The sequence below is a fragment of the Scyliorhinus torazame genome, chromosome 13, assembly GCF_047496885.1.
Source record: "Scyliorhinus torazame isolate Kashiwa2021f chromosome 13, sScyTor2.1, whole genome shotgun sequence".
In the NCBI taxonomy this organism is placed as follows: Eukaryota; Metazoa; Chordata; class Chondrichthyes; order Carcharhiniformes; family Scyliorhinidae; genus Scyliorhinus; species Scyliorhinus torazame.
In genome coordinates, this window is record NC_092719.1 from 228,160,744 (window position 1) to 228,173,491 (window position 12,748).

The following is a 12,748-nucleotide window of genomic DNA, read 5'->3' on the forward strand; positions in this document are numbered from 1 at the left end:
ACGCAAGCACGGGGAGAATGTGCAAACTCCACACGGACAGTGACCCAGAACCGGGATCGAACCTGGGACCTCGGCGCCGTGAGGCAGCAGTGCTAACCACTGTGCCCCCGTGCTGCCCAGCATCCGCAAACTTGATGACAAGCAAAGATCTTGCATCCATCCCAGGGACACACGAGATGATACCTGCTGCGTGCAAGTTAACAGACTACAATGGCAACCAGATCACCTCGAGGGGATCATGCCACCTACAAGTAGTTCATAAGAAAGGCACGAAAGGACTACGTTTTGAGATCGTGGACGACAAAAGAACGTCACAATTAGGTGCTCAACCCTGCAAGGATTTGCTGCTGATACAAAGGATTTTCATGAACACGGTTGCCTCATCACGACTGGCCGATGCCATCCAGCTGCTTCTCAGTGAGTTTCACATAGAACATACAGTGCAGAAGGAGGCCATTCGGCCCAACGAGTCTGCACCGACCCACTTAAACCCTCACTTCCATCCTATCCCCATAACCCAATAACCCCTCCTAAACATTTTGGATACTAAGGGCAATTGGGACTGTGGGAGGAAACCGGAGCACCCGGAAGAAACCTGCGCAGACACGGGGAGAATGAAAATGAATGATTTTCATTTCACGGGCAGACTCCACAGACAGTGACCCAGCAAGGAATTTAACCTGGGACCCTGGTGCTGTGAAGCCATAATGCTGTCCACTGTGCTACCGGGCTACCCTAATTAGTATCCTGACGTCTTTTGTGGCATGGGTACGTTACCCTACAAGTACAAAATCCTGCTCAAAGACGATGCAACACCGGTCATTCATGCACCAAGGAGGGTACCAGCTCCATTGTGGGACAAGCTAAAAGCAGAACTCCAACGCCTCCAATCTCAAGGCATCATATCACAGGTCACACAACCGGCTGACTGGGTCAGCTCGTTGGTATGTGTCAAGAAGCCGTCCGGTGAACTCAGAATCTGTTTAGATCCCAAAGACTTGAACAAAAACATTCGCAGGGAGCACTACCCCATCCCCAAGCGAGAGGAGATAATGAGCGAAATGGCGAAGGCTCGAGTATTCACCAAACTTGATGCCTCACAAGGCTTCTGGCAGGTGCAGCTCGATGATTCCAGCCGACAGCTGTGGACCTTCAACACACCATTTGGACGATACTGTTATAATCGTATTCCTTTCGGGATTATCTCTGCATCCAAAATATTTCACAGAATTATGGAGCAGATGACGGAAGGCAATGAAAGGCGTCCGTGTATATGTTGATGACATCATAATATGGTCAACGACAGAGGACGACCACATTGCTCGGTTAAAACAAGTCTTCCAAAGAATCCACCAATTTGAAACAAAGAACAAAGAAAATTACAGCAGGAACAGGCCCTTCGGCCCTCCCAGCCTGCGCCGATCTAGATCCTTTATCTAAACCTGTCTTCTATTTTCCAAGGATCTACTTCCCTCTGTTCCCCGCCCGTTCATATATCTGTTTAGATGCATCTTAAATGATGCTATCGTGCCCGCCTCTACCACCTCCGCTGGCAAAGCGTTCCAGGCACCCACCACCCTCTGCGTAAAAAACTTTCCCCACACATCTCCCTTAAACTTTCCCCCTCTCACCTTGAAATCGTGACCCCTTGTAATTGACACCCCGCACTCTTGGAAAAAGCTTGTTGCTATCCACCCTGTCCATACCTCTCATAATTTTGTAGACCTCAATCAGGTCCCCCCTCAACTTCCGTCTTTCCAACGAAAACAATCCTAATCTACTCAACTTTTCTTCATAGCTAGCACCCTCCATACCAGGCAACATCCTGGTGAACTTCCTCTGCACCCTCTCTAAAGCATCTACATCCTTCTGGTAATGTGGCGACCAGAACTGCACGCAGTATTCCAAATGTGGCCTAACCAAAGTCCTATACAACTGTAACATTACCTGCCGACTCTTGTACTCAATACCCCGTCCAATGAAGGCAAGCATGCTGTTTTGCACTGAGTGCTGAATTTGGTGCATTTGAGTGCGATACTGAGAGTTTGGTGACCGAGGGAGTATAAGGCTTCATTTTTAACTAAAGTTTAGTCTTTCTTTTATTTAGTTAATTAACTTAAAAGTTGCTGTTTGGTTTAGAAGAAGGTGAATTTTCAATCAGCTTTAAACAGGCTTCTACTTGTAGGCACTTGCAGGTGGAGCTTGTTAATTAGTTAATTGGATTAGGCCAGTTTTCAGAGGCTAGATTCACAGTATAAAAGTGATCCCCTACGGTGCAGACTTTGTTTGCACTGAGTGCTGAATTTGGTACATTTGAGTGCGATAGTGAGAGTTTGGTGACCGAGGGAGTGCTGAATTTGGTGCATTTGAGTGCGATAGTGAGAGTTTGGTGACCGAGGGAGTTAGGTGAGGAGGGAGTAGGGTGCTTGTTTCATTTTGTTTCCGACATTTCCGCAAAGTGTGCAAAGAGAGCCAGGAGTTTACAGAAAGTGTAGCTGACTGGGAGCAGGGTCGGAGGGCGGAGATCTAGTTAGTCCACAGGGCAGCTATATTCTGTCAGGTCAGAGGGGATGGAGGCTAGGCCAGTTACATGCTCCTCCTGTAGGATGTGGGTGGTGAGGGATACCACCGGTGTCCCCACTGACTATACCTGCGGGAAGTGCACCCAACTTCAGCTCCTCAAAGACCGTGTTAGGGAACTGGAGCTGAAGCTGGATGAACTTCGGATCATCCGGGAGGCAGAGGGGGTGATTGAGAAGAGTTACAAGGAGGTAACCACACCCAAGGTACAGGACAAGAATAGCTGGGTTACAGTCAAGGGGAAAAAAACAAACTGGCAGAAAGTGCAGGGATCCCTCGTGGCCGTTCCCCTTCAAAACAAGTATACCGTTTTGGATGCTGTTGGGGGGGATGACCTACCGGGGGAAGACCCTAGCGGCCAGGTCTCTGGCACTGAGTCTGGCTCTGGGGCTCAGAAGGGAAGGAGGGAGAATAGAAAAGCAATAGTTGTAGGAGATTCAATGGTTAGGGGAATAGATAGGAGATTCTGTGGTCGCGAGCGAGACTCCCGGAAGGTATGTTGCCTCCCGGGTGCCAGGGCCAGGGATGTCTCGGATCGTGTCTTCAGGATCCTTAAGGGGGAGGGTGAGTAGCCAGAAGTCGTGGTGCACATTGGTACAAACGACATAGGTAGGAAAAGGGGTGTGGAGGTAATAAACAAGTTTAGGGAGTTAGGCTGGAAGTTAAAAGCCAGGACAGACAGAGTTGTCATCTCTGGTTTGTTGCCGGTGCCACGTGATAGCGAGGCTAGGAATAGGGAGAGAGTGCAGTTGAACACGTGGCTGCAGGAATGGTGTAGGAGGGAGGGCTTCAGGTATTTGGATAATTGGAGCGCATTCTGGGGAAGGTGGGACCTGTACAAGCAGGACGGGTTGCATCTGAGCCAGAGGGGCACCAATATCCTGGGAGGGAGGTTTTCTAGTATTCTTCGGGAGGGTTTAAACTAATTTGGCAGGGGAATGGGAACCGGATTTGTAGTCCAGCAACTAAGGTAGCCGATATTCAGGACGCCAAAGCATGTAATGAGGCAGTGGGGAAGGGAACACTGACAAATGAGAGTACTTGCAGGCACGGAGATGGGTTGAAGTGTGTATACTTCAACGCAAGAAGCATCAGGAATAAGGTGGGTGAACTTAAGGCATGGATCGGTACTTGGGACTACGATGTGGTGGCCATCACGGAAACTTGGATAGAAGAGGGGCAGAAATGGTTGTTGGAGGTCCCTGGTTATAGATGTTTCAATAAGATTAGGGAGGGTGGTAAAAGAGGTGGGGGGTGGCATTATTAATTAGAGATAGTATAACAGCTGCAGAAAGGCAGTTCGAGGAGTATCACCCTATTGAGGTAGTATGGGTTGAAGTCAGAAATAGGAAAGGAGCAGTCACCTTGTTAGGAGTTTTCTATAGGCCCCCCAATAGTAGCAGAGATGTGGAGGAACAGATTGGGAAACAGATTTTGGAAAGGTGCAGAAGTCATAGGGTAGTAGTCATGGGCGACTTTAACTTCCCAAATATTGAGTGGAAACTCTTTAGATCAAATAGTTTGGATGGGGTGGTGTTTGTGCAGTGTGTCCAGGAAGCTTTTCTAACACAGTATGTAGATTGTCCGACCAGAGGAGGGGCAATATTGGATTTAGTACTGGGTAATGAACCAGGGCAAGTGATAGATTTGTTAGTGGGGGAGCATTTTGGAGATAGTGACCACAATTCTGTGACTTTCACTTTAGTAATGGAGAGGGATAGGTACGTGCAACAGGGCAAGGTTTACAATTGGGGGAAGGGTAAATACGATGTCAGACAAGAATTGAAGTGCATAAGTTGGGAACATAGGCTGGCAGGGAAGGACACAAGTGAAATGTGGAACTTGTTCAAGGAACAGGTGCTACGTGTCCTTGATATGTATGTCCCTGTCAGGCAGGGAAGAGATGGTCGAGTGAGGGAATCATGGTTGACAAGAGAGGTTGAATGTCTTGTTAAGAGGAAAAAGGAGACTTATGTAAGGCTGAGGAAACAAGGTTCAGACAGGGCATTGGAGGGATACAAGATAGCCAGGAGGGAACTGAAGAAAGGGATTAGGAGAGCTAAGAGAGGGCATGAACAATCTTTGGCGGGTAGGATCAAGGAAAACCCCAAGGCCTTTTACACATATGTGAGAAATATGAGAATGACTAGAGCGAGGGTAGGTCCGATCAAGGACAGTAGCGGGAGATTGTGTATTGAGTCTGAAGAGATAGGAGAGGTCTTGAACGAGTACTTTTCTTCTGTATTTACAAATGAGAGGGGCGATATTGTTGGAGAGGACAGTGTGAAACAGATTGGTAAGCTCGAGGAAATACTTGTTAGGAAGGAAGATGTGTTGGGCATTTTGAAAAACTTGAGGATAGACAAGTCCCCCGGGCCTGACGGCATATATCCAAGGATTCTATGGGAAGCAAGAGATGAAATTGCAGAGCCGTTGGCAATGATCTTTTCGTCCTCGCTGTCAACAGGGGTGGTACCAGGGGATTGGAGAGTGGCGAATGTCGTGCCCCTGTTCAAAAAAGGGACTAGGGATAACCCTGGGAATTACAGGCCAGTTAGTCTTACTTCGGTGGTAGGCAAAGTAATGGAAAGGGTACTGAAGGATAGGATTTCTGAGCATCTGGAAAGCCACTGCTTGATTAGGGATAGTCAGCACGGATTTGTGAGGGGTAGGTCTTGCCTTACAAATCTTATTGAATTCTTTGAGGAGGTGACCAAGCATGTGGATGAAGGTAAAGCAGTGGATGTAGTGTACATGGATTTTAGTAAGGCATTTGATAAGGTTCCCCATGGTAGGCTTATGCAGAAAGTAAGGAGGCATGGGATAGTGGGAAATTTGGCCAGTTGGATAACGAACTGGCTAACCGATAGAAGTCAGAGAGTGGTGGTGGATGGCAAATATTCAGCCTGGATCCCAGTTACCAGTGGCGTACCGCAGGGATCAGTTCTGGGTCCTCTGCTGTTTGTGATTTTCATTAATGACTTGGATGAGGGAGTTGAAGGGTGGGTCAGTAAATTTGCAGATGATACGAAGATTGGTGGAGTTGTGGATAGTGAGGAGGGCTGTTGTCGGCTGCAAAGAGACATAGATAGGATGCAGAGCTGGGCTGAGAAGTGGCAGATGGAGTTTAACCCTGAAAAGTGTGAGGTTGTCCATTTTGGAAGGACAAATATGAATGCGGAATATAGGGTTAACGGTAGAGTTCTTGGCAATGTGGAGGAGCAGAGAGATCTTGGGGTCTATGTTCATACATCTTTGAAAGTTGCCACTCAAGTGGATAGAGCTGTGAAGAAGGCCTATGGTGTGCTAGCGTTCATTAACAGAGGGATTGAATTTAAGAGCCGTGAGGTGATGATGCAGCTGTACAAAACTTTGGTAAGGCCACATTTGGAGTATTGTGTACAGTTTTGGTCGCCTCATTTTAGGCAGGATGTGGAAGCTTTGGAAAAGGTGCAAAGAAGATTTACCAGGATGTTGCCTGGAATGGAGAGTAGGTCTTACGAGGAAAGGTTGAGGGTGCTAGGCCTTTTCTCATTAGAACGGAGAAGGATGAGGGGCAACTTGATAGAGGTTTATAAGATGATCAGGGGAATAGATAGAGTAGACAGTCAGAGACTTTTTCCCCGGGTGGAACAAACCATTACAAGGGGACATAAATTTAAGGTGAAAGGTGGAAGATATAGGAGGGATATCAGAGGTAGGTTCTTTACCCAGAGAGTAGTGGGGGCATGGAATGCACTGCCTGTGGAAGTAGTTGAGTCGGAAACATTAGGGACCTTCAAGCAGCTGTTGGATAGGTACATGGATTACGGTAAAATGATATAGTGTAGATTTATTTGTTCTCAAGGGCAGCACGGTAGCATTGTGGATAGCACAATTGCCTCACAGCTCCAGGGTCCCAGGTTCGATTCCGGCTTGGCTCACTGTCTGTGCGGAGTCTGCACGTCCTCCCCGTGTCTGCGTGGGTTTCCTCCGGGTGCTCCGGTTTCCTCCCACAGTCCAAAGATGTGCGGGTTAGGTGAATTGGCCAATGATAAATTGCCCTTAATGTCCAAATTGCCCTTGGTGTTGGGTGGAGGTGTTGATTTTGGGTAGGGTGCTCTTTCCAAGAGCCGGTGCAGACTCAAAGGGCCAAATGGCCTCCTTCTGCACTGTAAATTCAATGATAATCTATGATTAATCTAGGACAAAGGTTCGGCACAACATCGTGGGCCGAAGGGCCTGTTCTGTGCTGTATTTTCTATGTTCTATGTTCTATGTATGCCTTTTTGACCACTCTTATCGACCTACGTTGCCACCTTCAGGGTACAATGGACCTGAACTCCCAGATCTCTCTGTACATCAATTTTCCCCAGGACTCTTCCATTGACCGTATAGGCCGCTCTTGAATTAGATCTTCCAAAATGCATCACCTCGCATTTGCCTGGATTGAATTCCATCTGCCATTTCTCTGACCAACTCTCCAATCTATCTATATTTTGCTGTATTCTCTAACAGTCCTCCTCGCTATCTGCAACTCTACCAATCTTAGTATCATCTGCAAACTTGCTAATCAGACCACCTGTACCTTCGTCCAGATCATTTATGTATATCACAAACAACAGTGGTCCGTGCACGGATCCCTGTGGAACACCACTAGTCACCATTCTCCATTTTGAGACACTTCCTTCCACCACTACTCTCTGTCTCCTGTTGCCCAGCCAGTTCTTTATCCATCTAGCTAGTACACCCTGAACCCCATGCGACCTCACTTTTTCCATCAACCTGCCATGGGAATCTCCGCCGCTCTCCTCGTACTCTTTCACTGCAGGTTGTGACGTCACGGTTCAACTTCTTTCTACTTCTACCTGCCTTCGAGTCTCCCTCTTGATCTTTACTCGGCTGGGATCCTTACAGTGATTGTCTTTTTTTTTGGTTAGAGGAGGGGTTAGGGAGCTGACGCTCAACCGATCCAAGTGCACCTTCACACGCTCATCTCTGACCTTCCTGGGTGACACGATATCAGAGCACGGGGTGAAGCCGGACGCTGAGAAGATCGCGGCAATTCAGAACATGCAGCGGCCACGTGACCAGAAAGCGGTGCTCAGGTTTCTTGGATTCATCAACTTCCTGGGCAAGTTCACATCGAACCTAGCAGCACGGACGATGGCATTACGACACGTGATAAGGAAGGACACGGAGTTTGACTGGACTCCACGCCACCAAGACGAGTGGGTGGATCTGAAGCACCAATTGATGGCAGCTCCAACGCTGGCATTCTTTGACCCGGCAAAACCCACAACGGTCTCCACTGACGCCAGTCAACATGGAATTGGTGCGGTGCTACTTCAACAGAATGACCAGTCGGACTGAGTACCAGCGGCTTACGCTTCTCGTGCGATGACCGCCACCGAGTGCAGGTATGCACAGACAGAGAATGAGTGCCTGGGATTGATGACTGGTATAACAAAATTCCACCACTATGTGAATGGTCTTCCTACATTTCTAGTGGAGACTGATCATAGGCCACTGGTCAACATTATGAACAAAGATCTCAATGACATGACGCCGTGCCTACAGCGCATGATGATGAAGTTGTGGAGGTACGACTTCACGCTGATCTACACTCCTGGGAAGGACCTAATAATCGCTGACACCTTATCCCGAGCCATTGATGCTGACAGTCCACCTCCGGCTTCCATTAGTGATGTGGAAGCTCACGCACAGTGGTGAAGGGAGACACTCTCGGCAACGGACGAGAGGCTGCAGCAAATTCGTCAGGTGACACGAGAAGATGCGACCCTGCTCCAGGTCATGCACAACCTTCAGCATGACTGGCCAAGAGGGCGGTGCCCACAGTTCCAAAATGTCCAAACTGAACTGTCCGTGGTGGATGGCATCGTACTGCGAAATGACAGAATCGTCATTCCACTGGCGCTCCGGGCGGACATGCTCCGCAGGATTCATGAGGGTCACCTTGGTGTCGAGAAGTGCAAAAGAAGAGCGAGGCAATCTGTGTACTGGCCTGGGATAAACAACGACATAACAAACATGGTGCTCACATGTGACACGTGCCAAAAACATCGACCGGCACAATGCAAGGAGCCACTCCAGCAGCATGAGATGGCTACATCACTGTGGGATAAAGTTGGCATCGACTTGTTTCATTCCATGGGTCGACACTATGTTCTTCTCATAGATTATTACTCCTTCCCGGAGGTAATGAAACTCCCGGATCTCACATCGGCGTCAGTTACCAAAGCCTGCAAGGAAACCTTCTTGAGGCATGGCATCCCACAGACGGTCATGTCCGACAACGGTCCTTGCTTTGCAAGCTGGGAGTGGTTGGAATTCTCAAAAAAATACAACTTCAAGCACGTGACGTCGAGTCCACACTTTCCTCAATCGAATGGCAGGGTGGAGAAAGGTGTCCACATTATTAAGCAACTGATCAGCAAGGCCACTGACTTGAATTCCAACATACACTTGGCTCTATTGTCATATCGTTCATCGCCTTTGAGCCCTGGGCTGTCACCGGCTCAAATCCTCTTCAATCGAGATGTGAGGATAACACTACCGGCGTTACACTTCGCCAATCCAGATCACTCGCCAGTCCTGGACAAGATGCGTCAGCAACGTCACGGACAAAAGCAGCACCTATGACCGGCATGCAAAAGTGCTGCATCCGTTAGCGATCAACGACATGGTTAGATTGTGACACCCTGGTGGAGGTTGGTCTAACATGGCGATGGTGCTCCGCCAAGTATCGCCGCGATCAACGTTGTGAATCTGATGATGGAATACTGTTTCGCGCAATCGGCGAGACTTGCTGAAGGTTCCACCTCATCGACCTGTATTTCCGATGTTGGATCAGCAGGACGCTATCATGCAACATCCCGGGACACCAGCAGCTGGTGCCCAAATGGACATAAAAATCTCTGGGTCTCCATGCCCACTCAGGAGGTCTACCCGAATCAGACGTGCACCCAACCATCTGAACTTGTGAACATGAACTGATACAATAATTGCTCTCTGTTCTGCATTTGTGCACAAAACTAACTGTGTTTGATTTTCTTTAGTTACAGCTCTGCAACTATGAAAAAAAAAGTGAAAAAGGGGGATGTAGTAATGTTTACACGGGTATGTACAAAAGGGGCTGATGGGTAATGGAAAGACCACTAGGGGACAGCACTGGTGTGTTATAAAAGGGGACGCAAGCAGCCCTCTGGCCTCTTTGGCTGATTAGACTGAGGAGAACAGAGGCAGAGATTTAGTAGGGGCTGCGAGTGTGGTCAGGCCTAGTTGTAGAGTATAGAAAGGTTGTAACCTTTCTACCAGTACAGTTCTTAAAGTAAGAACTCACGCAGTTATTTAAGTTGTGTTGCTCAATAAACCTGTAAAACTTCTGGACGACTTCGAGCCTTCTTCCAAAGCCTCTACTGTAACTAAATTGAGTAGCACAGATTATCTGCCTTACTGGTAACAAGACAGGTACCATCGGGGGAAGATGGATTGCGGATCAGGGGGGATGGCCGTCCTTGGCTTGGGGGTGTGGCATTGAGGGAGATAGGTGACTCAGCACCCACGAGTCCACCATGCCAGCCCCTGGACTGTGTAGCCCCATTCACAACTCCAGGGTTCCAGGTTTGATTCCCAGCTTGGGTCACTGTGCGGAGTCTGCACGTTCTCCCCGTGCCTGCGTGGGTTTCCTCCGGGTGCTCCCATTTCCTCCCACAAGTCCCGAGAGACGTGCTTGTGAGGTAATATGGACATTCTGAATTCCCCTCTGTGTACCCGAACAGGCGCCGGAATGTGGCAATTAGGGGATTTTCACAGTAACTTCATTGCAGTGTTAATGTAAGCCTACTTGTGACAATAAAGATTATTATTATTATTATGGTAGATTATTATTATAATCCTAGCCCCTGCCTGTCTGCCCCACTGACCACCCATAACTCCCACTGACCGCGGAGACCACTGGCCATGCGGCTGAAGGCTATCGCTAATAGGGAATTGGCAATCGTGGTTAAGTGACCACTTCATACATCCCAAGTGGATCTTCGTAGCAGGTGGGAGTCATTGCCGTCAGGCCTGGACACTGCGGGAATGAACAGCATGGACGCGGTGGGCGACATCCAAACACCCAGGGGCTGGGACCTGGCACCGGGACATCTCCGCAGCCAGAGGGTGGGTGTGTGCACCGGGGAGGGGACCAGTACCCGGTCCTGGTAATGTTGCATGCGGGTGTCTGGGGTGCAGGATCTGGGGTCCGGTGGCCCTTCGCGTCCGGGGGTGCGTGGACAGGGCGTGTCGGTTGGGCGGTTGTGGGAGGAACTATGGAGGGTACTAGGTGGAAGACACCGCTGGTTGTTAGTCTCGCACCCTCACCAATCCCTTACAGATCGTTCACGGCATAGACGATATCTTGGATCCCACGGAATGTGCCCTCGTAGTGGTGCTGACAAGCCAGGTGGCGGCCTGTGTGCGGGGTCCCACCCCACACCGAGGACCTGAACGCCCATCAGGGCCCAGAGGGACCCAAAGGAGGAGTTCCGCGACGGCCCAAGTTGTACAGGCACTGCTGGTCTTTCGAACAGATGCCGGATAGCATGTGCAGTAGGATTAGATTTGGGTTTATTGCCACGTGTACTGAGGTACAGTGAAAAGTATTGTTTTGCCAAAATTCCAGGCAGATCGTTTCATACATGAAAAACATAGGACATACAATAGAACAATGTAAATACATAGACACAGGCATCGGGTTAGCATACAGAGTGTAGTACTACTCAGTAGAGAAGATGCGTGAAGATATCAGTTCAGTCCATAAGAGGGCCATTCAGGAGTCTGGTAACAGCGGGGAAGAAGCTGTTTTTTAATCTGTTGGTACGTGTTCTCAGATTTTTGTATCTCCTGCCCGATGGAAGAGGTTGGAAGAGAGAATAACCCGGGAGGGAGGGGTCTTTGACGATGCTGCCAAGGCAGCGGGAGGTGTAAACAGAGCCAATGGATGGGAGGCAGGTTCATGTGATGGACGGGGCAGTGTTCACGACTCTCTGTAGTTTCTTACAGTCTTGGGCCGAGCAGTTGCCATACCAGGCTGTGATGCAGCCAGATAGGATGCTTTCTATGGTGCCTTTGTAAAAACTGGTAAGAGTCAAAGTGGACATGCCGAATTTCCTTAGTTTCCTGAGAGAGTATAGGTACTGTTGTGTTTTCTTGGTTGTAACAGCATCAAGGCTCCGACTCAACAAGGAGACAGTGCAGCTCCTGTGCCATATCTTTGCGAACTGGCCATCAAGGACACCGCAGCCTGAACGTTTAAGCGTCAGGATCATTCCAGGGCTGGAGGGGAGACTTGTGCAGCAGCTCACAAGCTACAGCCCAGAAGTGTATCCGTGAAGTCACAGATGCCTGTTTGCCGGGTTGCAAACAATATAAACTTTGACATGGACCAGGCCCAACAAGATGCCCAGGCAGCAGGATTCTCTGCCATTGTCGGGATGCCCCAAGTCTAGTGGGTTATAGATGGCACTCTCGTCTGGGAATGCCCTACATCAACAGGAAGAGGTTCCACTCCCTGAACATCCAGCTCGTGTGCCACCACCACCTGAAGATCATGCACGTGTTTCCACACCACAGAAAAAATAAAATAAAAAAACAAAAGGGGCAGCACGTTAGCACAAAGTGGATAGCACTGTGGCTTCACAGCGCCAGGGTCCCAGGTTCAATTCCCGGCTTGGGTCACTGTCTGTGCGGAGTCTGCATGTTCTCCCTGTGTCTGCGTGGGTTTCCTCCGGGTGCTCCGGTTTCCTCCCACAGTCCAAAGATGTGCAGGTTAGGTGGATTGGCCGTGATAAATTGCCCTTAGTGACCAAAAAGGTTAGGAGGGGTTATTGGGTTATGGGAATAGGGTGGAAGTGAGGGCTTAGGTGGGTCCGTGCAGATTCAATGGGCCGAATGGCCTCCTTCTGCACTGTATGTTCTATATACTATGTGTGTGCACACATCCCAGGAGTGTGCACGACAGCTACACCCTGGGGCAGTTGCACATTCCTGGCCTGTTCGAGGAGCACCCCAGGATGGCTGGTTAGCTCTTTGGGGATAAGGGGTGCCCGCTGAGGATCTGGCTAATGACACCAGTACAGAGGCCGGTGACTGATGTGGAGACCCAATACAATGACGCCCATGT

The 12,748-nt window shown here is 49.2% G+C and overlaps 1 protein-coding gene across 1 annotated transcript in view; it reads left to right on the forward strand.

Annotated features, from left to right (window-relative positions):
- Positions 1-12,748, forward strand: part of LOC140388658 (6-phosphofructo-2-kinase/fructose-2,6-bisphosphatase 4-like) — a 442,444-nt gene that overhangs the window by 386,501 nt on the left and 43,195 nt on the right. The window lies entirely within an intron of this gene.